At 46.6% G+C, this 22,768-nt stretch overlaps 1 protein-coding gene and 1 long non-coding RNA gene across 2 annotated transcripts in view; one reads left to right on the top strand and one right to left on the bottom strand.

Moving 5' to 3' along the window:
• The window catches only part of LOC142590503 (uncharacterized), a 138,291-nt gene that overhangs the window by 21,050 nt on the left and 94,473 nt on the right, over positions 1-22,768 (bottom strand). The window lies entirely within an intron of this gene.
• On the top strand, positions 6,098-10,597 carry LOC142590504 (uncharacterized). The gene is made up of 2 exons (XR_012830169.1): positions 6,098-7,152; positions 7,634-10,597. It is a non-coding gene; the product is annotated as an uncharacterized LOC142590504 (long non-coding RNA).

The raw sequence follows: 22,768 nt of genomic DNA, 5'->3' as shown, positions 1-22,768 counted from the left end.
CGCTTTATATTGCATCGAGATGGAGCGCATATGTATTAGTGAAACTTTGTTTAGCTTGCATGGCATGTTGCGGTGACATAATCATCATGCTCCTATTCCAATATATTTGTTTGTTCGTGCATGGGTAGTAAGCTTCTTGTATGAATGCCCCTGAGAGAAAGAAAAATTAATTGCACGTTTGGGCTTTTCGGTATCGACAACCTCTAGTATTTGCCGGTATTTGGTAGGGCGCATTCCGGATTTTTTTTCAGCGAACTTTCCTTCCTTCAGCCCCCACTTGCCTCTCCCCCACGCACCCACGTGAGCCTGGTCAATGCTATCAGTCAAGCGCTCAGACAGCTACAAGCTGCTGTGTCGAATTAGCCGCTCTCGCAAGCAGGGGGGAATGCGGCGGGGTCACTATTGTCCTCCTTGCCTCCCTCGGTTACTGCCGCCCAAAGAACGCGGTCGGGTTAGGTCCAGAGGGGGAAAGTGTGGCGTTTACGCCGTTTTCTTCATTCACCCTTTCCTTTTACCCTTTCCTTCTATGCATCGCTGGACCACCGACTGGGTGCAACACCGCCTGAGTGCTTGCAGTCTTGTCCGTTCTTGTCAGCACACTCATATCCTGAAAAATGCCCGCTTGCGGTCGTGATTCCTACTGAGAAACCTACATCTCGAAAAACGCAGCAATGTGGCAACGAATTTTTGTGAATGTTAGAATTAATATAGGCGAAACAACAACTAGCAAAAAGTCGCCGCTGGTGGCCACCGTCTTCGATGTGGGATGAACTCGGATACACCGAAGCATGGATCTTACAATAGTGAGTGCATTTGTTTTGCGCACGTTATAAGCTTTACAAGGAGCAATATCACCCAAGCAATATCACGCGGTATATATATTGCCACATCCTATATGGTCACTGCGGGTATGTGCCAGGCGATGAGAACCACGCTGAAGTAGCGCGCGAGTGGAAAAACAGAGACGACAACGACGTCGCGTTCACTGCTCTGCTAAAGTGCTTCCATACGTCCTCTACGCCGGCTTTCCCGTCTTCTACTAGGCTGCGACACTGGTGGAGGTGCGGGGTAGGATTGCCTCATGCTCGGCACCCCTTCGCGGAGCCATACCTCGAAAACGGAATCACCTTCGTTCGTCGAAACTCCTGTTCACCGGTACAGTCGCCGCCTGCTAGGCCTGACGCCCGAGTTCAACCCTTTGCAGGACCCCGCTGGAACGCGTCTACCTACTTCCGCCATGGCTACTGCAACTCCATCGCAGGTGACGCTGCAGAATCCTAAGATACCAGAAAGCTTCCATGGCGACACTTTTGAAGATGTCCAAGATTGGCTTGACCAATTTGAGCGTGTCGCCAGTTATAATGACTGGGGCTCCCAGAAAAAGCTGTCTAATGTCTACTTCGCGCTTCAAGACAGCGCGCGGACGTGGTTTGTGAACCGGGAGCGAAGTTTGACCACATGGGATGCCTTCCGCACCCAGCTGCTAGACACGTTCACTAGTACCGACAGAAGAGACACTGCGCAGCGCCTACTCGAATCCCGTATTCAAAAACCAAACGAGAGCGTAGCCATGTATGCAGAAGATATGACCCGCCTTTTCCGCAGAGCAGACCCTGAGATGGCCGAAGAAAAGAAGTTACGCTATCTCTTGCGCGGAGTAAAGGAGGAACTGTTTGCCGGACTCGTGAGGAATCCACCGACGACAGTGGTCGAATTCACCAAGGAGGCTACCGCTATAGAACGGGCACTAAAGCAACGGTACCGCCAATATGATCGCGCGAACTCACCAGTGAATGCTTCAGTTCTACCTGAGAGCTACGGCACGTCTCTGCGTGAAGTCATCCGGGAGATTGTGCGAGAGGAGATCCGGCAGCTAGGGATTTCTCCTATGGCACCAGCGGTGGCTTCTGTCGCTGATATCGTTCGGGAGGAAGTTCGACAGGCCTTTTCGTCCTCCGACCGGCAGGCGGTGCCGCGACGGCTAACCTACGCGGAAGCTGTCTGTCGTCCACCTCCCGCGACTTCGATGCTGCTGACACCGTCGACCACTACGACGCAGCCAGCACCGCCACCCCCGACGCCATATTTTCGCCAGTCACAGCCGCCGCCAGCTATGCCGTATCGCCGCCAGCCGATTGCTGCGCCTCGGTCTTACGGCGAATCCCCTGTGGGCTACCCGCTTCGAAAGACCGATTTGTGGCGCACCGCTGACCGCCGGCCGCTGTGCTTTCATTGCGGCGAAGCTGGACATGTTTATCGCGCGTGCCGCTACCGCGCAGCCGGGTATCCAAGGTTTCCCAACTGCAATTACCCTGTGTTTGATGCTGCACGTACCTGCGACGACAATTCTACAAACTTTCGGCCAGAAGGTTCAGCGACGCCTCGATCACGTTCCCCTTCTCCGGCTCGTTATACCCCACCGACCCGTCGCGATTTTTCTGACGCCTCTAGGGGCAGGTCCCCTAGCCCACGCCGGGGAAACTAGAAGCAGCGACCTCCGGGGGTGAAGTTGCAAACCGTCTAGCTTTCCAAGAGCCCCCATCACCGACGACCGACGACTCTAAAACTCCGACGTCTCCAACCGCACCCCCTGTAACCGATGCCGCCAGCGCCGATCTTGTCGTTTTCATTGACGGCCACCAAGTGGCCGCTCTCGTCGATACTGGTTCGCATTTTTCGATAATAAGTCAAAAGCTGGCCGACAGGTTGAGAAAAGTGAAGACGCCGTGGACCGGGCCCAACATCAGAACTGCCGGCGGCCAGTTGATGACGCCGATCGGAAAATGCACAGCCAGGATAGTAATCGCCGGTGAAACCTTCGTCGCCACCCTCGTCATTCTCTTTGAGTGCTGCAAGGAACTTATATTGGGCATGGATTTCTTGAGAGAGTACGGTGCAGTGATTAATGTCCGTGACCTCGTCGTCACATTTTCTACGAGCTCAGACGACGTCGACCACAAGAACTGGGACGAGATTTTACCATGTGTTACATTTGCATATAACACGGCTCGCCAAGAGACAACACGCGTGACGCCTTTCAGCCTTGTTTACGGACGCGAAGTGACAACCATGTTGGACGCAATGCTGCCGCACGAGTGCGGTGACGACGAGACTGGTGCCGAGGAGTTTACGCAACGCGCAGAGGAAGCCAGGCAGCTTGCGCGTTTGCGAATCCAAGAACGACAGGAATACGATGCCCGACACTACAATCTTCGACACAGACCCGTCACGTACAACGTCGGTGACCAGGTGTGGGTCTGGACTCCGATTCGTCGGCGGGGGCTGTCTGAAAAGCTCCTGCGAAGATACTTCGGCCCGTACACAGTTCTGCGCCGCATCAGCGATGTTAATTATGAAGTTGTCCCCGACAGCCATAACTGCTCCAAACGCCGGCGGCATCTGCCCGAGGTTGTGCATGTGCTTCGTATGAAGCCATACATTTCCTCATGACCTCAACTTTGCACCGTCTGTGCACAGCCTTCGGACGTTGGTGCATCGGGACGATGCCCTTTTTTTCAAAGGGGGGGCAAATGCCACATCCTATATGGTCACTGCGGGTATGTACCAGGCGATGAGAACGACGCTGAAGTAGCGCGCGAGTGGAAAAACAGAGACGACAACGACGTCGCGTTGACTGCTCTGCTAAAGTGCTTCCATACGTCCTCTACGCCGGCTTTCCCGTCTTCTACTAGGCTGCGAAAATATTACTGAAACATCCCTGGCTAATGTAGAGTGCCTGTAATTACATAGCTATTTTTATTCGCAGCCTCTGGATAGTGCTCGGAGTAGAACACGTGCAAATCTCTGAATTTCACCCAAATTTCAGGACTCCGATTTTAGCAAGCCATGCGCGCTGCCTGATCCTGCTAGTCATACCGAGGAACCGCGCTTCTTCTCACTGTTCTAGGTCAAGCATCATTTCCAGCCAGCAGTATTTCTTTCTTTTCGTATAATAAATGCCTATTTTACTAGTGTTTGCTGGCGGAACATCTCGGATTCCGCATTAAAAATTTCACACGAAGGCCGCATTGTGTCTAGATAGTCTGAAACTAGGCTGATTGTGCTGTAGCAGGTTTTGCTGCAATTTTTTATTGTAAAGTGCTAGGCTGACTAGCTGTGGGGTGTAAACAAGGCGGACGGATCCTGCGAATTTTATGTTTGTTCTAAGTATTCTCTGTTACACCTTCTACGAAATATGCCATATATGTCGAAATATTAAAAAGTGTTACCTGACAAAGCTCTTGCAATAAAGTTTCTTGATTCACCCCTTCGAACTCTCTGCTGAAACGTATATTATTCTTGCGGTATGGCAATTTTTCAAATATAACATTGCCACACACATTTGTCATACCAACATCTCTGATAATATTTTTTTATTTTACAGTGCAAGCATATCCTCCAGTAATGGTGAAGTTGCTATGGGAAGTGGTAGCAAATTCAACGAAACCACAGCGTTCATCAGGGGCCTGACCAGCCCGCCGTCAACCAAGTACTGACCAACCTGCCTACCGACGTCAGCTCCCTGCCCTGAAACCCCTGGCCAGCCCACCGTCCTCGGCACCTTGCCCAATTCCTACCTTGCGGGTAGTGCCTGTAAATAAACTTTTTGAAGATAACCGAGCATCACCCATCTAGGTTCACGGAAAATGCCTGTTTGCGAAAATTTATTAGCAAATAAACTGTCATAAATGTCAATTTCACTATTCTTTAATTATTATTTGCAAGCATAGAGGACTTCTGCTTCTTTACATAGTATCTATTTGTCGAGCTTTCCTAGCTATACTATTGATGAAGACGGTGTGGGAGACAATTTCTATAAAAATGCAGCTAGCAAAAGGTTTGCGGTAAGAATGGATGCGTGCTCTAGAGCCAGCGTATCTGAAATATTCGTAATGCAAAGGGCATTGGCTCAAAGTTGGCATTAATAATGGCAACGATATGGCTCAACACTGGCAGCACAATGGCTGCTACATTGGCTCAAAGCTGGCAATAATAATGGCAAGAATATGGCTCAACACTGGTCCTACGCTGGCAGCACGATGGCTGCTGAATTGGGTCAAAGCTGGCATTAATAATGGCAACGATATGGCTCAACACTGGTCCAACGCTGGCAGCACGATGGCTGCTGCATTGGCTCAAAGCTGGCATTAATAATGGCAACTATATATATGACTCAACGCTGGTCCTACGCTGGCAGCACAATGGCTGCTGCATTGGCATAGCATTGGTCCAATCTTGGCGTTAACGCTGGGCCAGCATTGGATTGGGTTGCACTTTGCCAACATTGGCCTAATATTGGTACCAATTTCTGCCGGCATTAGGCCACCGTTGGACCATTGCTGGTGTGCTGCCTGCTACCTTCTGCTTTGCCTCTCCAGGTCAGAGAGCATGCATTGCAATTGGTCCCCTGAGTTACTAAGTAAGGCAATATTGCCGCATGGTGTGGCGCGGCAAGGGACTTAAGAAGAGGAGAACGAGGTTCGTCTCGGCATCGCGCGTCGCCGCTTACGTTTTCGTAACGTGCAACCGTCTGTATCTTCATTCAGCTTGTATACTCCAGTAGGGTACACGCGACAATTTGGTGGAGCTTGCTGGGTACGCTCAACTTACGCAGGAGATCCCACTGGGCCGCAAGAACCTCGCTTCACAGTTGGAGTTGACCCCAGTCCACCGCAAAAGCCGGCGAATCCGAGGCCTCGCCCCAGAATTTGGAAACCTCCAGGAAAAAGTGATGACTGCGACCACTGCGACTTCTACGGAACGGGTGACACCGTTTACCTAACGCTGCTGAACCCCCAAGTGCCGACGGCTTTTCATGGCGACACATTTGAAGACGTGGAAGACTGGCTAGCGGAGTTCGAGCGCGTCGCTGCGTTTAACGAGTGGGACAACAACGCCAAACTCAGGAACGTCTGCTTCAGCCTCCAGGATGGTGCTCGCACGTGGTTTATGAACCGCGAAAATGCCTTGTCATCCTGGCCTGAGTTCCAGCGCAAGGTACTGAAGACTTACTCCAGCCCAGGTCGGCGGGAAAAAGCGGAACGGGCCCTTCCGTCACGCGTTCAAAAGCCCAACGAGAGCGTCACGACCACGGTGTAGGAATAATTTAGGTGCTGACACTCGCCGCTCCCCGTAGAGAGAACGCGCGGGCAGATTGTGTTCGCAGATGACCTTGAATCGGCGGTAGTTTTCGCCGCAAGGGTACAGATGGCGCTGTAGTATGGGAGCCCAGGGGCCCGCGCTGCCCGCTCGGGTGCGTTCAGAAATTTTCACGCCACGCGCGGGGTGAATACACGTGGTATAGGTGCAGAAGTGTACTTGCTGAAACTCGTGTGTGTGTGTGTGTGTGTGTGAAGGCTTCTCCGGATTCTCGAAAAGTGTTTGGTTGTGCCTGTCAGTCCTGTGAGTGCATTGTTCGGCTGATTGGTATTCTGCTGGGATTCACTCAACGTATACCACGCCGCGTCATGTGACGCCGAGTGCAATTAGTTGCGCTCAGGCTTGCTGCGCTTCAAAATGGGCAAGAAGTGCTTTGTACCGAATTGCAAGTCGGGGTATCGGACATGCACGGAGCGTGTGTCGCTTTTCAAGGCTCCGCGTGAACCCGAACGTTTAGAAAAGTGGCGACGGGCGATTCCGAGAGCAGACAGAGTTTTGCAGCCTACCGACCACGTGTGCGCGAAGCACTTCCCGAATGAAGTGATCTCTGCAACATATCACGCGGAATACAAGGGGAACGTCCTTCTGCACGCACAAAAAAAGCCGGTGCTCTCACCCGACGCTGTGCCTAGCATTTTCCCGAATTGCCCAGGATACTTGACTGTGCAGCAAAAAACGAGAAAACCTCCGCGGAAACGGCAGGCTCTGCCGCCGACTTCTCAGAAGCCTAAGAAGCAAGGACAGCCAGAAGCGTCGAATGCTTCTGAAGAGCTACACCTGGCCGTTGAAAATACACCAAGTTTATTGCTGGTTGACACAACGAGTTCAAAATATTCTGATGCCGAATCAACAGACGCGCCTTGTAAGAGGCCACGCTTGGATTTCAGCAGCGTCGCGCCCCCTCCACGTGAAGAAAAGGATCCTTTTCAACACGATACTGACACATTGAGTGGCACATGCACTGCCGACGCACCTAGTCACACAGCTGAAAAGGTAATTTCCTGTTTTAAATTCAGGTGGCATTCCTCCAGCCGCTTCACCTAAGCTCACTAGGCGCAACAAATCATGATATTGTTCTACAATACCTACTGAGCGGAAATTATCGTAAATACGATACGGTTGCTGCAGCCGTGTTTTCTTCCCTTCAGTATATTTATTTGATTATAATTAATTAGCCAGGATCTCATTGGACATCTAAGAGCACAGTGTGCTAGTAATCGCATAAGCTTTGCTCACTATTAGGTGCCATCCGGAAAGTGCACATTCATTTATTTAATTTCAGCGCCGTTCAGGCGTTAAAGAAGAGGTTGGTAACAGGAAAATTTTAGATTAATAAGAAATAATAAAATAGTAAGAAACATATAACACCGACTTGTTAAGAGAAGTAATGACATAATATAGATGACGTAAACGAAACTTTGGCTTAGTTCGGACGGCAGAAACATTCCTAATTCTATCATTTCTTTTCATTCAGCAACAAGTTTCTTCCTCATCTCAAAAAACTACGGAGCAAGAGAGAAGTCATGGACCAACGCAAGAGCAGCGACCCACCGAGTCCCTGTTCCTCCAGGACGGAGGACAGCAAATGACAATTTCCGCTCTGTCAGGCTGTGCTTCCAGCCTTAAACTCCCAAGTGAAGCCTGGGCAGTCCAAGTTTCTGACAGATTTGGGGTTAAATCTGTTGTTTTCAGTGAGCTAGAATTGCCGAAAGAGAGTAACCAGGCGCCTTTTCATAGAAAAGTACTAGAAGTAACCACATCACATAATGACTCCTTGTCAGTGAAATGTTTTGTTTATGGCCGTTTTGTTAACGTACAGACCATAAGTTCTGGTTTGCCCATGAATTCCCTAGCTGATATAGAGTGTGCAGTACGGGTCTTTCATGAAATGCATGTGTGTGCAGGTGGTCCCAGTGGTGAAATGTACAATAATATACGCCCCGAGTGCGCATATATTGACAAATGTGGAACCTGGCGGCACAACCGTTGCCTACTAGTGACAGAGAGTACAAGTTGCAATGCATGTGCTAAGTTAAAAGATGTACTTCGTATTCATGCTGCACGAAAGAAAAAGAATTCTCAACTGAAACACATTCGCATTCCGGCCAGTCCATCGAAAAAAACACGCATTGAAATGTTGCGGCGCGCCAGGATTGCCTGCTACAAGTCAAAAGTGCGGCTTCAAAAACAAAAACATAATCTTGAACAAGAATTGGCTAACTGCAAATCAAAACTACTAGAAATCAGTAATGAAACACTCGAACGCCTTTCCAGAGAAGCAAACCTTCCTGAAGCGCAAAAGCTGGTGTTGAAAGAGTGTGTAGCTGCAGGCAAAGCTCGCTCAAAAAACGGTAGAAGATACTCAGATGACTGGATCTTGCTCTGCCTTCTCCTCCATATTAGGTCACCTGGAGGATACAGATTCTTGATGGAGAGTGAAATTCTCGCCTTGCCTTCAGTACGAACAATACACCGCTACATCTCATTGGTGGGCTTTAAAACAGGCTTTGATAGTAAGTTCTTCATAGCCTTAAAAAAGAAACTTGAAAAGAAAGATGACTTCAAGCGGCACGGTATTATCATCTTTGATGAGATGCAAGTCCGTAAAAGTAAGGCTGTCAACTCAAAGACAATGACCTACGTCGGTCTGGCATCAGAGACGGAAAACAGTACCGAGCTTGCAGACCATGCTCTTGTTTTTATGTTCTGCCCTTTTGGTGAAAGTTATGCTCAGCCAATAGGTGTTTTTGCAGCAAAAGGTGCCACGAGGGGTACTATTCTTGCACAGTTGCTCCTTCAGGCAATTTTACTTATGGAGGAAGCTGGAGCAAAAATTCATGGGTTTGTTTGTGATGGAGCTTCGACAAACAGGACTATGTGGCGAACACTGGGTATAAGTGGGTCACTAGAAGCCTGCCGGAACTCCTTCACACATCCAAGCGACCCCACACGAAAAGTTTTTGCATTTTCTGATGCTCCACACCTCTTTAAATGCATCAGGAACCGTCTTTTGCAACAAAGGTACCTGAAAAAGGAGGGACGTTGGATTAGGTGGGAGGACTATGCAGCAGTTTATAAAGAAGACCAAGCGAATGTTGGAGCTTTGAAGGTGTGTCCAAAAATAACACATTCCCACATTTATCCAAGCAACTGTGAAAAGATGCGGGTAAAGCTTGCCACGCAAGTGTTCAGTCGCTCGATGGCAGCAGGTATTGAATTTTACAGAAACCGTGGTGTGCGCAGTTTGGGAGACACTGAAGCCACGCAAGAATTCACATTGTTTCTTAATAATCTTTTCGATGCCTTGAACCGGCGGTTTCCTCATGAAGGTGTCACAAAGCAGGGCTCTGACCTAGGCATTCTGTCACGTGGGGTAGAATGGTTGGATAACTGGGAAAAAGAGCTGCAGAGTGGAAATATCACGAAAGATATGTTCCTGACAAAAAGCACTTCTGAAGGGCTCCGAGTTACCTTGAGATCAACTAAAGAGCTTTGTGAGGTTCTTTTGCATCAGTACGAGTTCAGATACGTTCTTACAAATAAAATGAATCAAGATCCGATCGAAAGATTCTTTGGCAAGATAAGACTTGCTGGAAGCCAGAATGACCATCCTTCAATGCCAACATTTATGCAACTGTACAATACAATGTCCATTTACAGCCTTCTGAGGCCTCCCAAGTTTGGCAATTGCTGCGTGGTCGATGAGAAGCCATTACTAGACGCATCAGACTTCAGAGCCCTGATCGAACTAGGCAGTGCAAGCAACTCTTCGCCTGGCTTCATTGATCAGCTAAAAGAAAAGCTTGATAAACTGATTCTTGTTGAGGACTGGGAATGTGAGGATGTTATCACAGTAAACGGAAAGGATACAGCGCAAGTCGTTGACTGCATACTTTACTATGTGGTTGGATTCTTGAGCCGAAAGTTGATGAAAGCCACCACGTGCGATTGTTGCCGGTCTGCTTTTACCATTCCGCAAAACAGCTCTGCTGAAGCATCCCTGACCAACACAAAGAGCAGGGGTGGACTGTTGCACCCCAACGCGAATCTCTTTGAGCTGTTGAGAGTAGCTGAGGAGCACTTTGCAAAAAATGCCGACAGTCAGTCTGTATACTGGGAAACGGTGGAGCATGTGCTTGACACAAAGACCTTGACTTTTCCATGTGCTCAGCACAAAGAAGAGGTCATTGCACAAATTCTGCACTATTTCTTAACCATGAGAATGAGGCAGCACTGCAAAGCTGCAACCATGAACTTGAAAAAACAAGCTCAAGAGAAAAAAAAGCTTGCGAAACTTTGTTCATCCTGAATCGTGTTGCCAAGTTTACAGAATGTACTAATTTTGTTAGATTTTTTGTGAATGTATGTATTAAACAGTTTGTGCCATGCAATGTATAGTTTTGTAACAGAATAAATTATATGTTCAGCCCCCCTTTCAGCATGCCATTCCTAATATTCTACACAAATGTAAGAGCACTGTACACACCACCAGACCTACTTCAGGTCGGACATTTTTTTTTTCTAATATAAGAGCGCGCATTGTTCTCTTGAAATGACAGAGTAGAATAGAAAAATTATGCCCATTCATGGGCAACTAGCGCAAGATATACTGCTTTGAGAGTTGCGATGGATTTAGCCGTGTGACATGCCCTTCATCAAGCTGTACTGCACACGGCTTGCAGTACTGGCGCAAAGTATAACCGCCATCGCCTTAACACTGAGCAGAAGCCTGCGTAGGGGTCGCGTGTCGAGCGAAGTTTGTAACCAAGTACATGTGTAAGCTAGAGGTGCAATGGTTCAAGGTGCTTTGAGGACGTTTATTTTGTAAAGAGGAAGATGAGCAGCGGCGGCAGCCGCACCGCCAGCGCACAGCCCGAGATTGCTGGGTTGACGACCGAAGCTCGGAACGGCATTTTGGTTGGCTGTCCTTACGCTATTTCCCCGAAAATCCGGCTACAATTTATTTATTTTTGCTTTAATTAGCTAACATTGGCGGGCGCAACTAGAAAATACGATTGATACACTGGCTTCAACGTATGCTAGATACCAGATCTATAATAAAAACGTCGTCGAGAAATCAGTTGCACATTCATTTAGATAATCAGTCTTGTTACTGCAGAATCCCGGTGTATTCATGCCTGTGCATACTTTTCTATATACCCCGATATCGAGCTCGACAAACGAGCAACGCTTAGCATCGATAACCTACGCAGCGCAAATCCGAGAGCCTCCACCTACTAGCGCCACCTGTCGCCGGGAAACGGAAACAGCGCCGGCGGCGAACACAACCAGGACGGTGCGCCGGCCGCAGTGTCAACACCTAAATTATTCTTACACCGTGGTCACGACGCACGTGGAGGACATGACGCGTCTCTTTCAGCGTGCCGATCCGAGCATGTCGGAAGAGAAGGTGCGTCACCTCTTTGGAGCAGCTCTTTGGCGGTCTTCTTCGGAATACGCCCAGGACTGTTTCGGAGTTCCTCACCGAAGCCACCGCTATGGTGAAGACCCTTCAGCAACGGTCGAACTTGTACAACCAACAAGTAAATGCCGCCTGCACTCCGGATACGTCGGTAGGCTTCGGGTGCGACATCGCCTTGCTTTGCCAGTTGATTCGCTCAGTGGTTCGCGACGAGCTGCAGATGCACCACGGTACGTCGCCATCTCCAGTCAGCTCCCTCGCCAGCGTCGTACGCAACGAAGTACAGCAGGCACTGCAGGCATCTCTTTCCACCAGTGAAGCGCCACCTCTGCCAAGCGAATCCCGGCGCAAGACTTACGCAGAAACATTACTGAGCCCCGTCCAAGCTTTTGCACCTACGTATGTGGCACCGCCAGTCGCGTTGCAATTGGCGCAAGCCACTCCGACAACTCCGCTACCGTACTTCGACGATCGCCGAACACCCGCGAGGAAATCAGAGGTTTGGCGAACACCCGATCGGCGACCGCTGTGCTACCACTGCGGCGAAGCTGGCCAAATTTCGACCTTACTTTTACGGCCGCCCATTCAATGTTGTAACTGATCATCACTCGTTATGCTGGCTTGCAAATCTCCGGTACCCTTCTGGACGACTGGCACGGTGGAGTCTACGTTTGCAGGAGTACGACGTGACCATCGTGTACAAGTCGGGCCGCATACACAAAGACGCTAACGCACTTTCGCGCGCCCCTATCGTCACTACCGACCACGACATTGAGGACGACGGCGCTTTCCTTGGGGCCGTAAGCGTTACTGATTTGTCCACACGGCAGCGCGCAGACGACGCACTACGGCCTACATTCGAACATATGGAAGGGCGAAACCCATCAATACCCCGGCATATCGCTCCAGGATTGTCGTCTTTTTGTTTACGACATGGCGTCTTGAACAATAAGAACTCCGCTTCCACCAACAAGACCTACCTTTTGGTCGTTCCAGCCGACCTCCGTACCGAAGTTTTGTACGCCTGCCATGACGAACCTCCGTCTGGCCATTTGGGTTTCACGCGTACGCTTGATAGAGTTCGCAAATCCTATCACTGGCCGAAACTTGCCGAGTGTGTTAAGCGGTACGTCCAAGCCTGCCGTGAATGCCAGCGCCGAAATTCGCCAGCTGTGAAGTGTACGGGATTGCTGAATCCGATTGACCCACCTGGCAAACCTTTCGACAAGGTCGGCATGGATCTTCTGGGCCCGTTTCCACTGTCACCTTTGGGCAACAGGTGGATAATTGTCGCCACGGACTCTTTAACGCGGTATGCTGAGACAAAGGCGCTGCCTCGAGGCACAGCTTCCGAGGTTGTCTAGTTTTTCATACAGAGCATCATCCAACGGCATGGCGCCCCATCGCACGTCATCACAGACCGAGGCAAAGCATTTACCGCACAGCTCACTGAAGACGTTTTTAAACTCAGCCGCACGACCCATCGAAGGACAACTGCCTATCATCCGCAACGGCTTGACCGAACGACTGAACAAAACGATGACTGACATGCTGTCTATGTGCGTAGACGTACAGCACAAGACATGGGACGAGATACTCCCTTACGTAACGTTTGCCTATAATACTGCTGCGCAGGAAACAACACGCTTCACGCTGTTTTACCTTGTTTACGGCCGTGAAGTGCAGACTATGTTAGAAGCAATGTTGCCGTGCGACAACATCGATCATCTCGACCTCGCCCAAGATACCGAACTTTTCGTGCAACGCGCGGAAGAAGCCCGTCAGCTTGCCCAAGTGCACATAAAGCAACAACAGAGCATCGATGCGCATCGTTACAATCTCCGCCATCGACATGTCGAGTTCCAACCTGGTGATCAAGTTTTGGTCTCCCGTGCGCCGAAAAGGACTATCCGAGAAGCTTTTGAGTCGCTACTTCGGACCTTACAGAGTGTTGCAGCGAATTAGTGACGTGAATTACGAAGTCCTCCCCGACGGAAGCCAGCCTCAACGAAGTCGAAAACCGCAATCTGGGATTGTGCACGTAGTGCGGTTGAAACCGTACTATAGCCCCTAACATTCGACGTTTTCAGCCGCTTCGGTTAGTTTTTGTTGTTGCTCTTCCATCAGTGCCTTGTGACTATATCGCATACCACAGTGATTGTGACTATAGCCTGTGTGTTCGTCCTAGACCATCTCGGCGCTCTCAGGTCAAGCCTATGTATGCTTTCCTTCTTTTTTTTTGAATAGGGTATAATGCCACATGGTGTGGCGCAGCAAAGGACTGAAGAAGAGGAGAACGAGGTTCGTTTCGGCATCACCGTCGCCGCTCACGTTTTCGTAAAGTGCAACCGCCTGTATCTTCATTCAGCTTGTATACTCCAGCAGGGTATACGCGACAATATCATCAGCGAATCACAAGTTACTAAGATAGTCTCCATTAACTCTTATCCCCAATTGTTCCCAATCCAGGTCTCTGAATACCTCCTGTAAACACGCTGTGAATAACACTGGAGAGATCGTATCTCCCTGCCTGACACCCTTCTTTATTGGGATTTTGTTGCATTTTTTATGAAGGACTACGGTGGCTGTGGAGCCACTATAGATATTTTTCAATATATTTACATATGGGTCGTCTACACCCTGATTCCGTAGTGCCTGCATGACTGCTGAGGTTTCGACTTCATCAAACGCTTTTTCGTAATCATTGCAAGGCTATATATAAGGGTTTGTTATATTCCACACATTTCTCTATCACCTGATTGATAGTGTGAATATGGTCTATTGTTGAGTAGCCTTTATGAAATCCAGCCTGGACCTTTGGTTGACAGAAGTCTAAGGTGTTCCTGATTCTATTCGTGATTACCGTAGTAAATAATTTGTAGGCAACGGACAGTAAGCTGATCGGTCTATAATTTTTCAAGTCTTTGGCGTCCCCTTTCTTATGGATTAGGATTATGTTAGCGTTTTTCTAAGATTCCGGTACGCTCGAAGTCATGAGGCATAGCGTATACAAGGTAGCCAGTTTCTCTAGAACAATCTGCCCACTATCCTTCAACAAATCTGCTGTTACCTGATCCTCCCCAGCTGCCTTCCCCCTTTGCATAGCTCCCAAGGCTTTCTTTACTTCTTCCGGCGTTACCTGTGGGATTTCGAATTCCTCTAGACTATTCTCTCGTCCATTATCGTCGTAGGTGCTACTGGCACTGGATAAATCTCTATAGAACTCCTCAGCCACTTCCAACTATCTCATCCATATTAGTACTGATGATATTGCCGGCTTTGTCTCTTAACGCATACATCTGATTCTTGCCTATTCGTAGTTTCTTCTTCACTGCTTTTAGGCTTCCTCCGTCCTGAGAGCATGTTCCATTCTATCCATATTATAGTTCCTTATGTCAGCTGTCTTACGCTTGGTGATTAACTTAGAAATTCTGCCAGTTCTATTCTAGCTGTAGGGTTAGAGGCTTTCATACATTGGCGTTTCTTGATCAGATCTTTCGTCTCCTGCGGTAGCTTACTGGTATCCTGTCTAGCGCAGTTACCACCGACTTCTACTGCACACTCCTTAATGATGCCCATAAGATTGTCGTTCATTGCTTCAACACTAAGGTCCTCGTACCGAGTTAAAGCAGAATACCTGTTCTGTAGCTTGATCCGAAATTTTTCCATTTTCCCTCTTACCGCTAACTCATTGATCGCCGTCTTATGTACCAGTTTCTTCCGTTCCCTCCTCAAATCTAGGCTAATTCGAGTTCTTACCATCCTATGCTCACTGCAGCACACCTTGCCGAGCACGTCCACATCTTGTATGATGCCAGGGTTAGCGCATAGTATGTCTATTTAATTTCTAGTCGCGGCATTCGGGCCCCTTCATGTCCACTTTCGGCTATCCCGCTTGAGGAAGAAGGTATTCATTACCTGCATATTATTACGCTCTGCAAACTCTACTAATAACTCTCCCTTGCTATTCCTAGAACATATGCCATATTCCCCCACTGACTTGTCTCCAGCCTGATTCTTGCTTACCCCGGCATTTAAGTGGCCCATCAGTATAGTGTATTTTGTTTTGACTTTACTCATCGCCGATTCCACGTCTTAATAGAAGCTTTCCACTTCCTGGTCATCATGACTGAATGTAAGTGCGTAGACCTGTACGAACTTCGATTTGTACCTCATATAAGTTTCACAACAACTGCCACCCTCTCATTATAGCTATAGAATTCCAGTATGTTATCAGCTATATAGTTATGTATCAGGAATCCGACTCTTAGTTCTCGTCTCTCTGCTAAGCACAGGACGTGCCCACTTTTTAGCACTGTATATGATTCTTTTGCCGTCCTAACCTCACTGAGCCTTATTATATCCCGTTTACTGCCCGCTAATTCCTCCAATAGCACTGCTAGACTCGCCTCATTAGATAACGTTCTAGTGTTATACGTTGCCAGGTTCAGATTCTTGAACATATAGTCATCTATATCTATCATTGATATCTATCAAACTGATGACTGATCATGCGATGACTGATGATCACACGATGACTGATATCATCGATATCAGTCATCGATATCTATCTACACATATTCATCGATATTTATCAAAATGTCACTGAATGAGCATTATTTCTGCTACCATTGCTACATGATAATAAAAAGTGATTAGTGATCACTGGCGATAACCTCAGTGCAGTGTTCCCTAACTATTATAGAGCATAGTGTCATGAATGTGAAATTATAAGTAATTTGAACAGCAATTCAAAATTAATAATTGGAAGATACTAATAATTAGTTATGAGTTATCCTGAATCACTTTGTTTGGAAGGACAGCGGTAGCCATCAATCATTCATTTTGCTGCAGGTACGAGTGTGTTTATTTAAATACTTTCCTCGGTTTCAGACAGCAGATGCGGTCGAAACAGTGGTGCTTACTAATGATTGTGTTCACTTCTAACTTTCTTGACTATTCGTAAATCACAGCTTCATGCACATAAAGTCACAGGCCGATTAAATGTAGACTAAATTATGACAATTAGGAACTGAGTAGTTTGAGCCAGGAGTAAATATAACCTTCGCAGCGTGATAGTGCTTACCTGCACAAGGTGCTGTTGAGGAGAACAAAATGTTAACACATCAGCAGTTAGCTGAAGAATATAAAGAATATACGCGAGTCATTATTCTAAAATATTGCTTTCGCGCAGTTCTGCGTTGTCAGCATTTACAATCCTTCATTGTAAGGGTATCAATCAACAGCCGTTAGCAGGATTATTAAATTATGTTGTGTAGGATCTCATATGCTTTAGTCCTTAGAGATTACAAGCGAACACAGCGTTGATGGTGCTTTGCAATGCAGATGGCAGCTGTGATGCACACAGGATAATTTCGCAAGTCTCATACATTCAGACAACGGTGGCCAATGCGACCATTTCATATTATAAATTTCTTGAAAGCACGTACGGTATGCAGCAGTAAAAAGGTCACAACAAAGGAGGAAATTCCCAACAGGTCTGTAAGGAATTGAGCGACTGCGTGCTCATCAGATACGACTGCTTTGTGCGACTGCTTTAAAGGGCCCCTCACCAGGTCTGGCTATATTGAGCTGAAAAGCGAAGTGGATACAATGCATGCTAAGGATCATGTTGGCAAATAATTACACCGCTAAGGGCAGCGGAATGGTCTGAAATTTCAATCCGAACGCTGTTTTCTTTTTCCCTAGCGGGGACCGCTCTGCAAGCTGCACGGTGACGTCCTCGTATCCCTGCGCCTACATGCTCGTGTCCGCATTGTGACGTCGCTCGCAGTGACACGTGGCTTCGATAATTATTCAAGGCAAGATCTGTTATTGGTGTGATCTGTTGATTTAATTGACGAATTGAAGCTTAGAGAAATATTGAAACACACAAATGGAAAGTCTGCGTGTCTGTGAAATGTGTGCGAAGCAAGAGAGGTGTACTTCCGCTTCATCTGCTTGTTTCCACGGTCATGCAGTCACGTGCGCAAGTACCGAAACTATGCCATTTTCTACCTTGTTCCAGTACGAGATCATGCTCTGCAATACGCTTGCTCTGCCTCAGTATTTATGTAGCACAGAAGTTGGTTGGCCAAAATACTTCCCGTGCAAGACATTCAGGCTTCATTTCTATTGAATTGAATTGTATTTGGGGGTTTTACGTAGCAGAAATATGATTTGATTACGAGGCACACAGTAGGGGGGGGGGGACTACGAAATAACTGTGACCACCAGGGGATCTTCAACACGCCCCCATGCATGAGAGAAGGTTTTTGCATTTTGCCCCCATTAAAATGTGGCCGCCACAACCCATATTTTTTAATGAGAACTTAAATATCTAAGATATGGCAGAGAAAACTGTTCAGTTTTGATATCGACATGGGCACTTGTTTATCAAATGACAGTGTTTCATCATCTAACAGATGTTATCGCTCAGCGCAGGACACGCCTCTACGTATCGCAAGCTTTTGAAATGTTATCGATGGTTCTATTCGCTGTCTGTGGTCGCCGAACCATGTGTAATCTGACTGCATGTATGCGCGAGGCGAATTATGTAGAACTTTCTGGAAGACATGCAGGTATCACCGATTACTCTGGAACCTTCGATGCCTCATGTAAAAAGCCGAAACGCTTGACCGGCACATAAGATTTTCACAGGCTGCCGACTGTTCGCCGCTATCGTTGCACTTTGAGTGCAGCCTGTTTTTGAGGCCACAGGTTCACCGAATAAAACACTAGTTTCACAATTGGCAGTTTGGCTGCTTTCTTCACCGTCACTAACACGTGACAATACAGTGCTATGCAAAAAATTCACCTCAAGCTTGTGAAGAAACATACTCCGGTTATTATCAGAGGCGATATAACCAGAAAGATCATTTCGCATGCGGATGGCTTGTGGAAGTGCAGATGTGCTAAATGCATTCGCGTTACCAAAGATGCGCGTGAAGCTGAGGTGATTAGGTAGCCTGCGCGAGGTGAAAAGGGGGCATTCAAGATATAACGACGTGATTTTATTGCTGTAGACGTACTTGTGAAACAGGTATAGCAGACACATTTGACCGTGAATGGCCAATGGTTGATGAAAATGACTGAGTTTAAGCTGGTTGACACTTAATGGTGGTCATAGTTATTTGATATGTAATGGTGGCTCTGTTCTGAACAGCTTCAAGACAGTTAATTTGATAATGAGCGGAAGAAGACCAGGTCAGGCATGTTCAAGTTGTGGGCGAAGGAAAGTTAGGATAATTTGCGAACATTAGAGGGACAATGACGGAGGTTGCGGCGTAAATCACCTGTTTTAAGGCTTTCACACAGACAGCACAGATATGATCATACCAGGAGAAGCCTGGTGCAAGGTAAATGCCAATATATTTATATTATGATGTCTGCGACAGCTTGTCTCCTTGTATGTGGTAGGAAAAATAAGAAACATCACGCCTACGTACAAAAAAAATAATTTTGCATTTGTTTTTATTTAGGGCCATGAGCCAGGTGTTACACCAGTCAGGGATAATGTTAAGATCATCTTGAAGGATAAGGTGTTCGTCGGGACAGTTTATTGGTCTGTATATCATGCAGTCATTGCAAATATTCTAATACTTGATGATATTTTATTTGGCAGATCAATTATGAAGGTCAAGAAAAGAAGCAGGCCTAGAATGCTGCCCTGTGGAACGCCACAAGAGACATATGAACAGTGAGAGGAAGAATTATTAGCCGTCGCGAGGAGCTTGCGAAGGGAAAAGAAATTCTGAAGCCACAATAAAGTGAGAGATTCTAACTGAAGGGCACATAATTTAGAAATAACGCAGCAATAGGTGAAACGATAGAAAGCTTTGGCAAAATCAAGAAAGAGGGAATTGGTATCCAGTAGCTGTGTTTCGCATGACATGTTTTCCTGAACCGCGCTGGCTTGGAAAGAAGAATTTGTTATCCTCCAGGTGGCTCTAGACATGGGAGGCGACTATAAGCTCAAGAAGTTTGCAGCAGATGCATCTGAGTGATATCGGACGGTAGTTTTCAGGTGAATTTTATTTCTAGATTTAAAAATGGGTATTATTTTATAATTTTCCAGTCATCTCGCAGTAGTCTAAATGTCAGTGACTATCGAAAGACACGGTATAATATGGTGCTGGATATGGAAAAGGTAGTTTTTAGCATCTTGGACTTATGATCATCGATACCGGCTGATGAAGATGCCTTAAGCTGCTTAACTATACAGGTAATATCATCCACCGTGATTTCAACGAGCTGCATGTACTTGTAGTTGTATAAAGAGACAGATGGCTCATCGGAATCATTTTCCCGAGTGAATACAGATGAAAAATTATATTAAATGTAGAATAACATTCAGAATCTGCGAGAGGAAGGTTGTTTTCATACAGTGGATAACTGGTTAGTACCTTGGTCAGAGGACATGAAGCGCCAGAATTTCTTAGTATTTTGCAAAAGGGAAGGCAAATTGTTATGAAAATATTTATTTTTGGCATTGCATATTGCGGAATCGTAACTGGTCAAAAACTGTTTGTATTCTTCCCAAGCAGAAGGTGTACCAGAGCACTTCGCATTACAATACAAAAATGTTTTCTTGTTTCTGTGTTTACGAAAAGATTTGGTGAACCAAGGGTTTGCTTTATCGTTAGAAATTCTGATAATTAGCATACATTGCTTAATAAGAGAGGTCAGTTTATCTTTGAAAAGCGCCCACTTTTCATTTACAGACCTACTGTAGAAAGACAATAGTAATGTATATTGAAACAAACTTCGAGCTCTCCATTAATTTTGTTATAGTTGGCTTTGTTGGAGTCCAAGATTGTCTTTTTTGATATACCTGTGAATGGTAGAGGCAAGTCCAATGTAACTTCAATTAAATTATGGTCATTAAAGCCTTTTTGGCAAGATACGGTCTTAAATGTATACGGAGCATTCGTAACAGGCCTAATGTGTTCATAACACAGGTTGGCTGATCAATGAATTCTGTTGAAAGGCAACATGGTGAAAAAAAAGTGGTGGAAACAATTAGCGGAAAATTAAAGTCTCCAAAGAGATAAGTTAACCAGTGGTACAAACGAGAAGGGGAGTTAACCGAGGGGCCCGATTATTGCTAGTCATATCACAAGAGGCAAATAAAGACTGACACCAAGGACAACATAGGGGAACCTCTGCTTAATAAATGAAATAAAGAAACGATAAATTAATGGAAATGGGAGTGGATGAAAAAACAACTTGCCGCAGGTAGGGAACGAGCCCACAACGTTCGCATTTCGCGTGCGATGGTCTACCAATTGATCTACCGCTGCATCGTTTCCCCATCCACTTTCTTGGGTATTCGTGTTTCCTAGTAGAACCCTGGGAGTGTTAGCAAGCGCCACCATCCACAGACCTTGGCGGCGGATGTAGAACATCCTTTCTGCCGCAGATGTCACGAGAACGTGATCGCTTTTGGCTGATGGCAACGTCAATAAACCCCAAGCATGCTACCGAAGGCATCAATGCTGCCGGATTCGCTTCCATAAACTATCGACCCCCCCCCCCCCATGAGTGTTGTGTGCACTGTAAAACACTCAAAAACGTTCAAAAACCCTTCCAAAAAGCGAACAAACCCGCGGGATTATGAAAAGCTATGGGTAGAGCCATAGAGCAAACATAAAAGCTAACTACGTTGTAGCTCCCGTTGGTCTCGCGTTTTTGTCGGTGACATATGGTGGTTTCAATTGTAATTCGACCCCCCCCCCCCCGCGTGGATGTTCATATAAGTAAGATAGGTCGACTTACAATTGTGTAAATACAGTATTGGTTCTACTTAGCCGTACAGAATTTTCCAACAATTCAGGGCATTAACTAAGGAAAACAATATGCAATTAGCTTTTGTTGTGCACACGTAAACCTTTTTTCATGCACAAGAATGTTCAATCAGGCAGCGACTTACTTGGAGAAGAACAGGTCCTAGTGAGCCATGCAACATGCACAATTTATCACTAATAAGTGCTTTACTATACACAGAAGTTTTTTGTAAGCATAGTGAATAAACAAGTACTTTGTTGTTGAGCCATTACATAAAGGAACTGGTTACCAAAAATATCACTGCAACCTTCAGCACAGCTGCCCTCAGCTATATCTTAATACAAGTAAAGAAATTATGTAATAATATGTTTCAACAATGTGTGCCTACATACATGATACCCTACTTGACTGTGGTATCGTGGTGTTATCAGTGTCATGTCATATCAGAGTTTACAAATTTTTTCATTGCATATTTAAAACAGAATGAAACAACTTGTCACATTATCTTGGAACATGCTATGAGCTACCTGGGCAGCTCAACATATCCGAGCATATGGTAACGCTTGTAGCATAGCACACATTGTAGCATAGTGCACACATATGCATATTCCACATTCAGATTTGAATTAATACATGGACACCCATATTGCATAACGATGTCAATAGACAATTGCCATTTAAGTTCACAAGTTGAAGATAAGCAAGCTTTGAAAGAAGAACCCGCACTGAAATGGGCACATGTTGACACAAGTGCCTCTTCACGTGAATGCAACGTGCCAGAGTCTGAAGGCATATGTGTCACCAAAATGGCTGAGTGGATGTGGAGGAAATCCTTAGGAGTGGCACTGGCAAAAAGAAGCCTCACGTGTTTGTTTATTACAAGTAGGTACATTGTTGCCCAATATAGAAGTAATTTTTCGGACTGAATGGAATGCGAATCGAATAGTCCCAGGAGTGGAAGAAATGTAGAATACGTTTGAAATAGTTTTCAAGAAATGAACAGCTCTTATCAAAATATGTGTAAAACAATAATAATATTTGGGGTTTTACGTGCCAAAACCACTTTCTGATTATGAGGCACGCCGTAGTGGAGAACTCCGGAAATTTCGCCCATCGAAATTTCCGGAGTTCTCCACTATCGAAATCGCCGGACATTTCGCCCCCATCGAAATGCGGCAGCCGTGGCCGAGATTCGATCCCGCGACCTCGTGCTCAGCAGCCCAACACCATAGCCACTGAGCAACCACGGCGGGTATGTAAAACAAAGCGCACATCCTGGTGTTCATTACATTGGCAAGTTCCTGTGGTTCCATCGCGCATTATGAAGCATTTTCTTGAAAGCACTTGTTTCGAAGCATTGTTTACTAAAAGCACGAATGGAGTACAAGGAACGAATGAGGA

This window comes from Dermacentor variabilis, chromosome 8 (assembly GCF_050947875.1).
Source record: "Dermacentor variabilis isolate Ectoservices chromosome 8, ASM5094787v1, whole genome shotgun sequence".
Taxonomy (NCBI): Eukaryota; Metazoa; Arthropoda; class Arachnida; order Ixodida; family Ixodidae; genus Dermacentor; species Dermacentor variabilis.
This window is presented reverse-complemented; position numbering and strand designations above follow the sequence as displayed.